Source organism: Mastomys coucha, unplaced genomic scaffold (genome assembly GCF_008632895.1).
Source record: "Mastomys coucha isolate ucsf_1 unplaced genomic scaffold, UCSF_Mcou_1 pScaffold9, whole genome shotgun sequence".
Classification (NCBI taxonomy): domain Eukaryota; kingdom Metazoa; phylum Chordata; class Mammalia; order Rodentia; family Muridae; genus Mastomys; species Mastomys coucha.
Genome location: NW_022196915.1, coordinates 92,668,707 through 92,683,666, shown reverse-complemented (window position 1 = coordinate 92,683,666; position 14,960 = coordinate 92,668,707). Strand labels below are relative to the sequence as shown.

Here is a 14,960-nt window from a genome sequence, read left to right as displayed (position 1 = left end):
GTTGCTGCAGAAGGAACCTAGTGTGTCCGCGTGTCTTCTTCCCGGCGAGAGGACCACGCGGGCTACAATTTTTCCCATTGTTTGGTTTTATTTTGTTATTTTTTTACTATTATTTCTGCAGATGACTGTTTACATTCTAATGACTGAGAGAACATTATAGGGAAGTGGGGATAATATGAGACAGTGTGAGGAGGGAGAACTGTAATCAAAGTATGTTGTACAAAAATGAATTTTAATAAAATAATAAGAGATACTTTAGTAATAAAATCTGTTTACTTTGTCCAAGAGATGTAGGAGATGTTGTTTCTAAAATAAATCTTAAAGACTTTGCTTTGGAGGTCTAATAATGCATTGATATTTACTTCTTTTCATACTTCAATAAACCTGACATTTTATAATATCTGAATTTTACCACATTTTATATTAGATTCTCACATTACATATACTAGAATATGTTTTCATCAGACAATTGTGTTTACTTCTGAATAGATATCTAAAAAGGCCCATGATATTTTTTCTTCCAATACTATGTATAGCAATATCTGTCACTATGAACATCAACAAATAATGGTGAAGCATCCAGTTTCATATCAGCTAGAGTTCTTCATGTTCTGTGTTATAGAAATATAGTACCTACAACAATCAATAATATCATACTGCTGTCCTTGTGGAAGGTAACCAATAGCTCTTACTTGGGTAAGTAAGAGCATGCAGAAATGATGTGGGATAGAATCTGTGGAATGCTTTTTTCCAACAATTCAAAAATATTTAACCCAATCCTGGTACTAGATGTTTTATTTGGTGATATACAATGTTGGGATATTGTCTCAATCATTGTATGTTAACTCCATTTAAACTAATTTTACATAGTCATAAAATTTAGGACTTGTGTAAATGTAAATGGTGCTTTTATTTCCTCAGATGAAGTGATAAGATAAGCCATACATAAGCACTGTGTATACATGATTGTACCGGCTGGTTTTGTGTGAACTGACACAAGCTGGAGTCATCACAGATAATGGAGTTGCAGGTGATGAAATGACTCCATGAGATCCAGCTGTAAGGCATTTTCTCAATTAGTGATCAAAGTGGGGAGTGTCCCTTGTGGGTGGTACCATCTCTGGGCTGGTAGTCTTGGGTTCTATAAGAAAGCAAGCTGAGCAAGCCAGGGGAAGCGAGCCGTAAGAAACACCCCTCCATGGCCTGTGCATCAACTACTGTTTCCTGACCTGCTTGAGTTCCAGTATGACTTCCTATAGTGCTAAACAGCAATGTGGAAATGTAAGCTGAATAAACCCTTTTTTCCCAACTTGCTTCTTGGTCATGATATTTGTGCAGGAATAGAAAAGCTAAGACAATGGCTGAATTTTAATATAGCAACATAGCTGAGCTGGCAAGGGATTATGTCCAAAGATATGGTTCAGCTGGAATACAGACACACCTTTACTACACACTTTTAATCCCAAACAATGATATCTAATTGAGGGGCAGAACACAGAGCATTAGTATCTAACTAAACTTAGGCTTACTTATGGAAGTTTCTAGCCTCTGTACAATCTAATCTTCTACAAACCCAGACCTTGAAGGCTTCAGCTTTTAGCCTCCATCTGTTAACCTAGACCTAGAATGTTTCAGCCTCTGAGACTTGCCGCTGAAAAATTTCATCTCTTTCTAGCTCTATCGGAATTCTCCTGGCTGGTTCAACTCAGGTATTTTGGCACAGACTCCTCTCCAAGTTCACTTATTTAAATTGGCTTCTCTTAGCTTCTGACTGTATTGCTTGCTCTGCTTGAAAAGACTAACTCTGTAGTCAGCTGAAGTGCACTGAACTAAACCAATCTGAACTCTCCCCTCTTTCTCACTGCTCTTTTATACCCTCTCTTTGCTATTCTATGCTCATGTGAATTGGTGAGTTGGACATATTCTATCTCTGACTCATTCGGTCAAATCTTTCTCTGATCTGTCACTTTGTCTGCCCCTCAACTGGATGTCATCCTTTGAGATTGAAAATGTGTACTAAAGGTGTGTCTGCATGTGAAATGAAATCTTGCCAGAACAACTTCTAGACTCTTGAATATTAATAGGTAATCAAACACTTTTTAAAATATTCTTTTGTTATTTATTTCCCAATCTTTCTTAGTTGCCCTGTTATAATTTATTCTTTATCAATTCCTAATATTGTACTATGTAGTACCCTCCTTGGAAAATTTCCCCCTCTCTCATGGTATCTTACCAGCTGCACAATCTTGTTGAGTGTTGCAAATAAGTCACACACATATCTAAAGCATAAAAGTAGCATCCACATACAGAAAAATGTTCAAAATTTGTCCTTTTGGTCCTATGTTATCTTACTCAGATCAATTATTTCTAACTCACTCATAAAATTCAAGAGACTAAGATTTTCATGTTCGCTAAAATAGTGAGAACAAATGAAAAGAACAGAACAGAAAGGAAGAATGGTGAGAAGAATGGGAAGACATAACTAGGCACTGTTTACACTGTGACAATATGATGCTAAGTATCATTGATAAAGCTTGGAGTCTCTTATAGAAGAGTTGGGGGAAAGATTGATGGCCCCAAAGGCTATAAAAAGTCCACAGGAAGACTAACAATCTACTAACCTGGATCATTCGGGTTTTCTGAGTCTGTACCCCCAACCAAAGAGCCTATGCAGGGTCAAACTTGTGCCCCTGTACTAGTCTGAGTTGTCTTCATATTGGTTGCCCAACAACTGGGACAGGGGTGATGTCCCTAAAGCTGTTGCCTGTCTGTGGCATTTGTTCCCCATACGCAGTTGCCTTGTCTGGACTCAGTGAAGATATTTCTTGTGACAGATTGGGAGGATACACATGGGGGACCTCTACCCTTTCAGAAGAGAAAGGGGAAATCGGGGGAAGAATTGATGGGGAGGACCAGGAGGTTGTGGTGCATGCATCATAATGTTAACTAAATAAATAATTAGTGGAAAAATTATCATTGATAGGCCTGGAAATTACTATATCTATCCTTCTAGGATTTTGTACACAGGTTCATAGACACACACACATAATAGTAAATCAAAGTTTGGAACCACAAATATTGCTTTTAAATGTATAGCAGTATTGCTTTATAAATTCAAACTCTAAGGAAATAATTATGCCCCACAGGTATAAATCAACATCCTACAAAGTGATATAGTGCTCTAACAATTTCCTCCAGTAATTCATGTGAAATTTAGCAGAAAATAAGATTCTCTTTTGATCTATTACATTTGGGTTCAATAATTTAAAAGCAAATAAAAGTTCTGAGAAGTATAATGATTATTTCTTTTATCCAGAATGAAACAAATGGATCAAGCAGAAAATCACAGGAGATACTTAAATGCAGTGAATATTCTTATGTTTTCACACTTGTGTTTAATTTGAAAGACAGGTAAAATTAAATTAGTTATCAAGTCCAATTACTGAAAAGTCATTAAGGAACACTATTTAGGGTTTATAAAATTGAATTAAATGCTGTTAAGCTACTTAATATTTGCCATCTGCTAAATCATTTATAGTGTCATATTAATCATTGTCTATGCTAATAGTCTGTCTCAAAGACTCTTACTTGTAAGAGAATAGATGTTCCCTGGATAACGGGAAATTTTTAATTAAAGCTTAGCATTCATCTATGATCTAGTGTGCTCTAGCATCACATATGTCCTAGTTTACTATCTAATGTTCTGGTAAAGAACATGACCAAAAATAATTCAGAGAAGAAATGTTTTGCACGACATTTTTTTAAGGTACAACATTTAAACAGGCCAAGGCATGATAATCTGGATGGAATGCAGACACACCCTTACTGCACACCTTTAATCCCTGACAACGAAGATAAAGTTAGTGTATCCCTGAGGAGTGATACCCTAGATGCAAAAGGTAGCCAAAGTCAAACTGTTTATTCTGCAGAAACTAGTAGCATGCTGGGGTACTCCATATCAGAATGGAGACCCTTTGAGGGGCTCGCAGGTCCCATTTTATGCAGGTCTAGGTGGATTCCAGGGAGGGTTAGATTGAGTGGCAGACAAATGATACATCAGAGAAAGATTTGACAGAATGAGTCAGAGATAGGGTAAGCCCAGCTCATATGAGAAGAGCATAGGAAAAGAGTCTCCTGAAGAGCAGTGAGAGAGAAAAAGGCTGCGTGCATAGTGTGTGACAGGTGGTGTGTATTTAGGGAAATTTTACTGGGACAGTTCTATAGAGACAGGTTATGCCCTCGAGTCAACCAAAGCATTATATTCACACATGAGTTCAGCTCTCACCTCATCACTTCATCTGAGGAATAAAAGCACCTGGCAACCACATGATTGGAGGAGGAGTGAGATATAAAGCTGATTATAAAATAAAGAAGCTAATCAGGTGGAAATAATGCAACCATGTGTGCATTTTAATGTAGGACATTCTCTTCTCTGTTCTAACTATCCTTAGGTCTAGGCTACACAACTCAATTCAGTGATTTCAACCATCCAGAAACTAAGATGTCCCAGCAGGTATGATCCAAAAGTACAGATGACTGCTAGAGACAGAGACAGACTTTAGTGTCATTCATGTGATGCCAATCTAAGAGTCATAAAAACATGGATATATCCACCCACTTCATTTTTATAGAAATTATAATTTAATTGCAAAATTTCTCTCCTCCCTTTCCTTCATCCAAACCATCATACTCCCTTTCCCACTCCCATTCAAATTCATAGACTTTCTATTTACTAATTTGTTAGGGCATACTCGATGATCTGTTTGGCCTATTCAGTGGAGAGTCTTCTGGCTTCTGCAGATGGCCGGCAAAACTGTAACAGTTGTTAATACCCAGCACCCAACCTCGATTCTTGGCATAGTCTGTCATCTTTTACTTTGTGTTGAAGAAGAGGATCCAGGTAGCCTCAGCCAAAAGGATTTCTCATGACCCTTCTCAATGCATCCTAGGAGTTCTTTCCTAATAGTATCCAACAGGATGTCAAGGAAGAAGGGATAGCTTTGAGTGGGAATGTCTCCCTTGGCCAAGAACACTTTGTTGTAGCTACCCTGCTCAAGGAACACTGGGTGCTTAATGTAGATATTGGTCTAGATGTCTTTGGCAATCAGTTGTTCTAATTCTCTATGGAACTCAGACAGTTCTAAGAGAAAGGTTGAGGCCCAGGACCTGGTGCATATAGACCGATTGAAAAGCTCCTCCTTGTAATCAAAGTAGTAGCATTTGAGCTGGCCCAAGTAGTGCTAGAAGGAGGGGATGTCTGCATAGGATCATCCACAGGGCCCGATCTCCAGAATGTCAAGAGCCAAAATGAGCTGCTCTTTGGCCAGTTTGGTCCCTGTAGTTGGCAGGAAATTGAGCTTCAGCACAACAAACTTCAGAAGACCCAGCTCTTCTGGACATTTCCTAAGATTCAAGCTCTTTCCATTCCAGTTGTCCTTGAGTTGCTCATACATGCCTGGCCACTGCCTGCAAGATCTAGCCTGAGCTTGAGATGCTCAATACACCTTAGCTGCTATGGCCACCATCTTCTGGTGATGCAGCAAACCAGCAACCTGACTCACAGCACCAATATTGAGCAATGATTTCCCCTGATATTACAGGGGCAGGCAGCAAGGCAGAGCCTTGTAAACATCAATGTTGATGTGATAATTTGGTTGCAAGGAGTTTTCACATTCCTTATGCTGATGGTCCTGGACACAGGCTCCCATGTGCACTCCTCCCACATTTGTCCAGATAGAAGCCAAGGACAAAGATACAAGACTTTGTCATAGAACGTGTTCATTTGTCTTTGAGAAAATCTATCATGCCTACTCTTTAGTATTCCTTTCAGCACTTTCAGCTGATTATTTCTATACTGTGATGGGAGTTACACATAATATTTGGAGAGGTCCACTTACCTGCTTGTAAAAGGCATGGGACTTTGTTCTGGTGCCAGCTGTCAGGACAGGGACAGAGAAATTGGGAAAAAACTCAGGCCCTGGAGACAAGCATCAGTGTGCAGATCTAACTTTCATTTTCAGTACAAAAACTTATATACAACTTTTCAGACAATTAAGAGTGCAGTTATATAATCAAGAGCCAAAGGGGGATTACACAAGCTGCCCTGATGAATCTAACTTGCTGGCCTATGATTCTGTAGAGAGGAGGTCGATTGTCAAGGGGGGGGGGGAGTTCTCTGAAGACAAAGGAAGTGACCATTGCCATGGGCTCTGGTCTCTTGTTCTGTCTCACCTCTTGTCAGGAGCCATGTTAGATATACTGCCTGTTCAAGAGCAGAAGCAGGAGACCAAGGCATCTCCATCCCACTTCTTCCTGACTAGGTTCACTCTCACATTCCCACACTAGCTGTTACTCGTGCACATATATATATATATATATATATATATATATATATATATATTCCTAAATATAACCCACTTATTACTACATGTGTGAATCTTTTAAGAGCTGATTGCTTTTCACTATAAAACCAAATGCTTCCCTGGAGAAGTCTATTTCTACATGTAGTTATGAGTGTTATAGCTTTTATCTGTAAAACTATAGTTGATTCCTTAGCTTTTTTTTCAGACATTGTCATAATTATCTTAACCAGTCCTTCATTTTTCTGCATTCACCTCCTTCCCCTTTCTCTAGATATTTTAAATGAAAATTTTGGAGACTTGGTGATATACAGCAGAGTCATATTTAGTGAAACAGCCACCTGAAATGTGATATGTGAAGCTCTGTGTCTAATCTAGGTTTCACTGGGGGATACGGGAATTTGTAAATGGTAAAAATGCAAAATGTCTTGCCAAAAGACAGCAGCCAGTAAGCATAGGATCCATGCAATGTAACAAAAAAGACAGAGGTTTGGGATGCCACAGCCTTGAGGACTCAACTCCAACCTGTCTCTATACATACTAGATACTGCCAATTAGTCTATTACATGAGTGAATATGTATGACTTAATTTTCTATAGCTCTTCGTACTTTTAAAAAAACAAGAAAGTTTTGGACTCTGAATTAATTTTGGAAATTCAAGAAATAAAAAGGAAGTATAAATAAGACAGATTTCTGTAACATACTAGGGATAGTGATGGAGTTGAAGCAGACCTTCAATAATCTTAGAGAAGTGTTTGCATTCATTTTCTTGGGTAGTCTTAGAAATCACTAGGAGGGTTTGTATATACATAGCTGTACTCACTTAAAACAAATGAAAGATTATGCTTAAGTTTTTAATGACTTTCATTTATAATACTTGACACACAGAGACAATTAGTTTATTTCAGAGAGGATATTTCAGAATATGTTTAATTTTATCTAGACTTCTAATCCTCTTAAATTATTTTGTCCTGAAGTAATTACAGGATTTTTTTTCTATTAGTTTACAGAAGACAATTAAGGAAAGTACATCATACAATTTTAAACAATCACACTTTAAGCTTATTAATTAATGGAAGAATTTTTTACGTAAGTAATATAGTCAGTTATCATTAAATTTTAATAGTCTCCATAAATTAGCTGTTATACTATATTTACTCATTAATTTATATAGATGATTATTTACCATGTTAAATATAAATATAAATATAAAAATATCTAAAAACATCATACAGTTTCCTTGACCTTTCTGGCTACTATAATCCCCCTCCCCTTTTAGCACTATAACTGGGCTCCACCTAATGTTTGGCTTTTGGTCTCTAAATCTGTTTCCATCAGTTGCTGGGTGAAGTCTCTCTAATGACAATCAGACCAGGCATAAACCTATGAGTATAGTAGAATATTAATAGGAATCATTTCATTGACATTTTCTTCCAGTTGAGTTTGGTCCTATCCTAGGTCTCTGGGCTATTTAGCCTCTGTATCCTGACTCTACAGATAGTGTCAGGGGTGGAATCCCTGTTGGCCATGGGTCTTAAGCTGGACCAGTTTTTAGTTGGCCACTACCTCCATTTCTGTGCTAATTTACCCAAGCACATCTTGTTGGTAGTTCAGGCTCATAGAATCAACTAACCTGGTCTCGTAATAGCTTACAGAGACTGAACTGATAATTAGGGAGCCTGCATGCTACTGACCTAGGTCCTCTGCACATAAGTTATAGTTGTGTGTCTTTGTCTTTTTGTGAGACTCCAAACAGTGGGGGCAGGAGCGATCTCTGACTTTTTTTCCTGCATTTGGGACCCTTTTCCTACTACTGTGTTGTCTTATCCAATATTAATACAAGAGAATGTGCTTAGTTTTATTGCATATGCCATGTTTGGTTCATACCCATGGGGGGACTGGCCTTTTCTGAAAAGAAACAGAGGAAATAAATGTCAGGCTGAGTGGAGGGAGGTGGGAGAGAGAGAGGGAGGAGAGGAGGGAGGTTAAACTGTAGTAGGGATGTAAAAAAAAATACAAAAAGAAGAGGGAGAAAAATTCAGTATAAGATTCTTATATTAAATAGATACAAATGTAATATATTCCATAGAAATAAACATAATACATGTAATATGTTCCATAGAAATAAAAATAATATAAAAATGTTACTTTATCTCATGTAGTATCCTAAAAAGATGCCTACCTTTTATTACTTTACAATCAATTAAATTCATGAACATTATAAATCTGTTTTACAACTTTTTAAAAAAATTTATTTATTTTATGAGTACACTGTCACTGTCTTCAGACATACCAGAAGAGGGCATTGGATCCCATTACAGATGGTTGTGAGCCACTATGTGGTTGGTGGGAATTAGACTCAGAACATCTGGAGGAGCAGCCAGTGCTCTTAGCCTCTAAGTCATCTCTCCAGCACCTACAGCTTATTTCTTAATAGATAAGAATGTCATTACACATAGTTCCTTTTCTTTTAGAACAGTCATGATGCATAACAAAAGTTGCTGAGGCAATTCCAAATTGTAATCCTGAAGTACTGAAATACAATGAAGCATTCAAAAATGATTTTATTTGAGGTTTGGCTCTGGGGATATTCAATTTGAGTAACGTTTCCCCATAAATCCTAAATGATGGGCTCTTTGTGAATCATAAAGTATGTTTGTGTGTATGTAATGATTAGCCTTACATAATAACTTGATTGGATCGGTACACAGCAATAAGACATATCTCTGTGACTCTGACTATTTCCTAGAAGGACTTCTAAAGAGGGTAGAGCCTTCCCCAGCATGGATAGCGCGAACAACAGCTCCCAAAGAGATCTACAGAAAAGTGCATCCACTCTGTTGTAGGCACTGTTGTCATCCTTCCTTGCTATCAGAACTCAGCTTCTTTGGCTTTCTCCCTTGGGATGGAGCCTAGCAACTTACTGAGAGTCCTTCATGTCCTCATTGCCAGATTGGGAGCAATATGGCATCTACCTTGGTTAACCGAGTGGCTACTGGTTTCTTAGCCTCCCATGCATGAAACTAGGAACTATTATGCTAATTATATAGAACCATGCAAGCAAATATAGCAAATTTACGATTCTCTGTCTCCATCTTTCTGACTCTCTGTTTCTCCCCCCTTTCTCTTGCTTTCTCTCTCTCTCTCTCTCTCTCTCTCTCTCTCTCTCTCTCTCTCTTTGTGTGTGTGTGTGTGTGTGTGTGTGTGTGGGTTTGTACATGTATAATGAAGGCTTAAGTTAAAAATCTTAGCTAATATGATCATCAATAATTTTAATTCATTTATATGTGGGCAATCATTTCACAAGAGTAATTTGTTGCATGTGTCTATTTTCAAAATATTAACTCAAACTTTATATATTTTTCTCTGTCTCAGTCTGGCTCTCTCTCTCTTCCTCTCTCTCTCTCTCTCTCTCTCTCTCTCTCTCTGTCTTAGTCTCTCTGTTTTATTTATAGATATTTGCCTGAAAAATATATTTTTGAAAACATATTATTCCTGTTATAGCTAAGCATTGTGGCACATGCCTCCAATTGCAGTACTTGAGAGGCAGACATAAAAAGATCCCTATGAGTTTGTGATCAGCCAGGTCTTCTTAGTAAGTTCCAGGATTGTCAGAGCTACATAGTGAAACCCTCTTTCAAAAGCAAACAAATAAAAAATGAATAAATCACAGAAAAGAATTGTTCGTGTTACTGTCATGTGTCAGTGTAACCTTCTAACTGGATGTTGGTGTCTGTTGACTTTTCTATTTATTCATATTTACTGATTGTTATTTTCTTTTTTTCCCGCCCTCCCTGATTGTTATTTTCATGATCAATAATAAATTGAGGAAGAAACCAAAGCAACAAAGATTTTACAAATATATTGCTGAATGAATTGTTGCAGTAAAAAATAATCAGGGTTTTTTACCCAGCTTTAAACATTTATTTCCCAGATAAAAGACACAAAAACTTTGTATTAAAAATAAGCCTTAATCAGCACAAGGTGAGCAATTATCAACCCTTATGTTATTTTATCTATTTCCTTATAAATAACCCCCAAGATATAACTTTCCATGTTTGTGAGGACCATTCTTACTCTAGCTGGCTAGCCCTCATGGCCAGTTCTCATGGTCCCTTACCCCATGGCATCTTTCTCTCTCCTCACTACTCATGGTCTCTCCTAAGATCTCAAGCCCTGGGAACCAAAACTGCACCTACCTCTCTTCTGTCCAGCTACAGGCTGTAGGCATCTTTTTTCAGCCAATAGTTTGTTTTTGTTTTTGTTTTTGTTTTTGTTTGTTTGTTTTTTGAGACAGAGTTTCTCTGTATAGCCCTGGCTATCCTGGAACTCCCTCTGTAGATCAGGCTGGCCTCAAACTCAGAAATCCACCTGTCTCTGCATCCCAAATGCTGGGATTAAAGGCATGCGCCACCACTGTCCTGCAGCCAATAGTTTTAAATTTAGGAGCAAGGTTACATAGCATCACTTGTTTACATGTGGATTACCTTGTCTCTGAGGCAACCAGAGGCATTAGAATACATATCACTGACCAAACTTCAACACTGAATTAAGTATCAATACTTGAATTTCTACCTTGAAAGTATGATTCCCAAATACAGTATGACTACAAAATAAAGAAAAAGAGTAGGAATTAACAAAGCAAATAATATGAAGGAAATTTCATGAATGCTCTATAGCCACGGGAAATAAATTATAAGTGGGTTAAAGGAATGTTATAGAAGTACTTGTTCTTCTTTCTCCATATCCTCGCCTGCATCTGGTGTCACTAGTTTTTGATGTTAGTCACATTCTGACTGGTGTGAGGTGGAATCTCAGGGTTGTTTTGATTTTCATTTCTATAATAACTAAGGATGTTAAACATTTCTTTAGGTACTTTTCAGCGATTCGGTATTCTTCAGTTGAGAATTCTTTGTTTAGTTCTGTACCCCATTTTTAATAGGGTTATTTGGCTCCCAGGAGTCTAACTTCTTGAGTTCTTTGTATATATTGGATATTAGCCCTCTATCAGATGTAGGGTTGGTAAAGATCTTTTCCCAATCTGTTGGTTGCTGTTTTGTCCTACTGACAATGCCCCTTAGCGTTACAGAAGCTTTCCAACTTTATGAGGTCCCATTTGTTAATTCTTGATCTTAGAACCTAAGCTATTGGTGTTTTGTTCAGGAAATTTCCCCCTGTGCCCATGTGCTTGAGCCTCTTTTCCACTTTATTCTATTTATTTATTTCTATTATTTTCAGTGTATCTGGTTTTATGTGGAGGTCCTTGGTCCACTTGGACTTGAGCTTTGTACAAAGGAGTGGATCAATTTGCATTCTTCTATATGCTAGCTGCCAGTTGAACCAGCACCATCTGTTGAAAATGCTGTCTTTTTTCTACTGGATAGTTTTGCTCCTTTGTCAAAGATCAAGTGACCATAGGTGTGTGGGTTCATTTTTGGGTCTTCAATTCTATTCCTTTGATCCACCTGCCTGTCACTGTACCAATACCATGCAGTTTTTATCACAATTGTTCTGTAGCACAGCTTGAGGTCAGGGATGGTGACTCCCCCAGTGGTTCCTTTATTGTTGAGAATAGTTTTTGCTATCCTAGGATTTTTGTTATTCCAGATGAATTAGGAAATCTGTTGCTGCTGGGATTGCAAGCTGGTACAACCACTCTAGAAATCAGTTTGGTGGTTCCTCAGAAAACTGAACATAGTACTAACTTAGGACACAGCTATACCACTCCTGGTCATATACCTGGAAGATACTCCAACATGTAATAAGGACACATGCTCCACTATGTTCATAGAAGTCTTACTTATGGGAGTCAAAAACTGGAAAGAACCCAGATGTCCTTCAACAGAGGAAGGACACATTTCTGGATACAGAAAATGTGGTACATTTACATATTGGAGTACTATTCAGCTATTAAAAATGATTAATTCATGAAGATCTTAGGCAAATGGATGGAACTAGAAAATATCATCCTGAGAGGCATAACTCAATCACAAAAGAACACACATGGTATGCACTCACTGATAAGTGGATATCAACCCAGAAGTTTGGAATACCCAAGATACAATTCATAGACCATAAGAAGCTCAAGAGGAAGACCAGTGTCGATACTTCAGTCCTTCTTAGAAGGGGGATCAAAATGCTCCAAAGTATGGAGCAGAGACTGAAGGAAGGACAATCCAGAGACTGTCCCACCTGGGGGGATCCATCCCATATACAGTTGCCAAACCCAGACACTACTGTGGATGCTTGCTGACAAGAACCTGATATAGCTTTCTCCTGAGAGGCCCTGCCAGTGCCTGACAAATACAGAAGTGGATGCTCACAGCCATCCATTGAACTTAGTACAGAGTCCCCAGTGAAGGAGCTAGAGAAAGGACCAAAGGAGTTGAAGGGTTTGCAGCCCCATAGAAGGAACAACAGTATGAACTAACCAGTACCCTTAGAGCTCCCAGGGAATAAACCAACAATCAAAGAGTACACATGGTGGGATTCATGGCTCCAGCAGCATATGTGTAGTAGAGATGGCCTAGTCAGTCATCCAGGGCACTAGAGGCTCTTGGTCCTTGTAGTGGTTATTCCTGGTTGTCAACTTGAGAATATTTGAAATCCAGAATTAGAAGGCTCACCTGTGGCCCTAATCTGGAGGCTGAGAGATACAAGTTTCTGACCTGAATCTTGGCATGGAGATCTTGAGGCATAGTGCCTATGAATCCCAGAAGATTAAGATAGGAAGATCTATGAGTTCAAGGTCATCTGGGATTAAAGGTGTGGTGGCACATAGCTTTAATCTGGGCCACACCGTTTGCTGGAGACCTATATAAGGGCATTGGAAGAAGGAAGACTGGCTCTGCTTGGCCTGCTTCCCTTGTGGGATTGAGCATCTGCTAGATCCTTGGACTTTCATTCACAGCTGCTTCTGACTTTTGTTGGGAGTTGGACTACAGACTGTAAGTCATCAATAAATTCCTTTACTACATAGAGACTACCATAAGTTCTGTGACTCTAGAGAACCCTGACTAATACAGTCCTGTTAAGGTTTATGCCCCAGTGTAGGGGAATGCCAGGACAGGGGAGCTGGAGTGGGTGGGTTAGTGATCAGGAGGAGGGGAAATGGGATAGGGAGTTTTTGGAGGGGAAAAGAAGAAAAAGGATAAAATTTGAAATGCAGATAAAGAAAATATCTAATAAAAAAGTACATCTTGATTAAAACTATAAGAAAAGTTTTACTATCTTTATCCAAACACTATGTATTTAGAATAAAAGGGAAATATAGTCCAATATAAAAATAAAAATAATTTCAAGTCAAGAGGAAGGAACATATTAATAAATATTACTATAAATTACACAAGTGCTTATAGCCCTGTGCCACTGATTTATCCTACCTAAATTATTTTCCATTTCTGAGCAATAAAGTTAAGTTAAAATGAAAAACTAGCTTTATGGAATATATACAAATCTGTACTAAATAATACTTTTGTGAAAAATATTATTTTAAAGTATTTTATACAAATCTATAGGTAAAATATCCTGTTTAGTTCAATATCTCAAGCAGTTATCATGATAACATGACAGGCAGAGGCTAACAATTTTTACCAACACAATAATCAAATTAAATATAAAATAAATTCAAATAATTAATGAGAAATTTAATTTTCCTCTAATCACCAATCAGACAACATCCTACTAGGTTCCATGACAGCCAGATGAATAATTCATTGAGCTACTCAAGAACTACAATTTAAAGATTGTACAGATAGTCATTTTTTAGAAAAAAAAACAGTTTGGGTACTCACAAACTACTCTGTAAGGAAGGAGAGGTGCTGCGGACTGTATTTGTAGCACTTGAAAGAGTGGCCACAGGTGGCAAACCAGATGATTACACTTAAAGAAAGCTGTTTGACACTTTGAAAAGGGAAAATGCATCGACAATTAGAAACACTGTAGGTGAGCATCTCCATGCCAGACTAACAGTGGGGGTTGCTAGCATAAAGATAATTGCTGCTGGTGGTATAGACCAGCATGAAGGATTGTGAAACGCAGGGCAGCAAATGGAAGGTTGGGAAGGATGCCAGTTTTGCTGGGGCCATCCTCTCTGTATTACCTAGGCAAAATAAACATCAAACTTGAAGGAAAGCATTCGTATATTATTTATTTTGGAAGGAGATTCACTTACCAAAACAGCAATTTACTTCAAATAAAAATAGAGAAGCAATTGAATCCCTTTGCTCATTTTGAGAAAGTGAAAGAATACATAGGAAAGCCAGAGTCACACATTGTAGTTCAGAAAACTTGGGATCTGCAGGCTGGAATTGAAATGTAACTTTATACTGTGATTCATATCACTTGGTTCATATCTAACTTTACTTTCATTGATGATCTTACCTCAAATGTGGTTGGAATTTTTCAAGCATGTCCATGTCTAACACCATTCAGGGAATATGTCCACACTGGTCAAAAGAATAATTGTATATACTTAGTGAGTCTGGTAAGAAGGGAGCACTCACTCTGAGCCCTGGCCCCAGCCTCTTAAGAAATCCAAGGTATACAAAGAACTCAAGAAGTTAGACTCCAGAGAACCAAATAACCCCATTAAAAATGGGG

General features: G+C 38.0%; 1 pseudogene; it reads right to left on the bottom strand.

The window, feature by feature from the left end:
* Nucleotides 1-4,732: 4,732 nt before the first annotated feature.
* LOC116084218 lies at nucleotides 4,733-5,484 on the bottom strand (annotated as a pseudogene).
* Nucleotides 5,485-14,960: the final 9,476 nt, after the last annotated feature.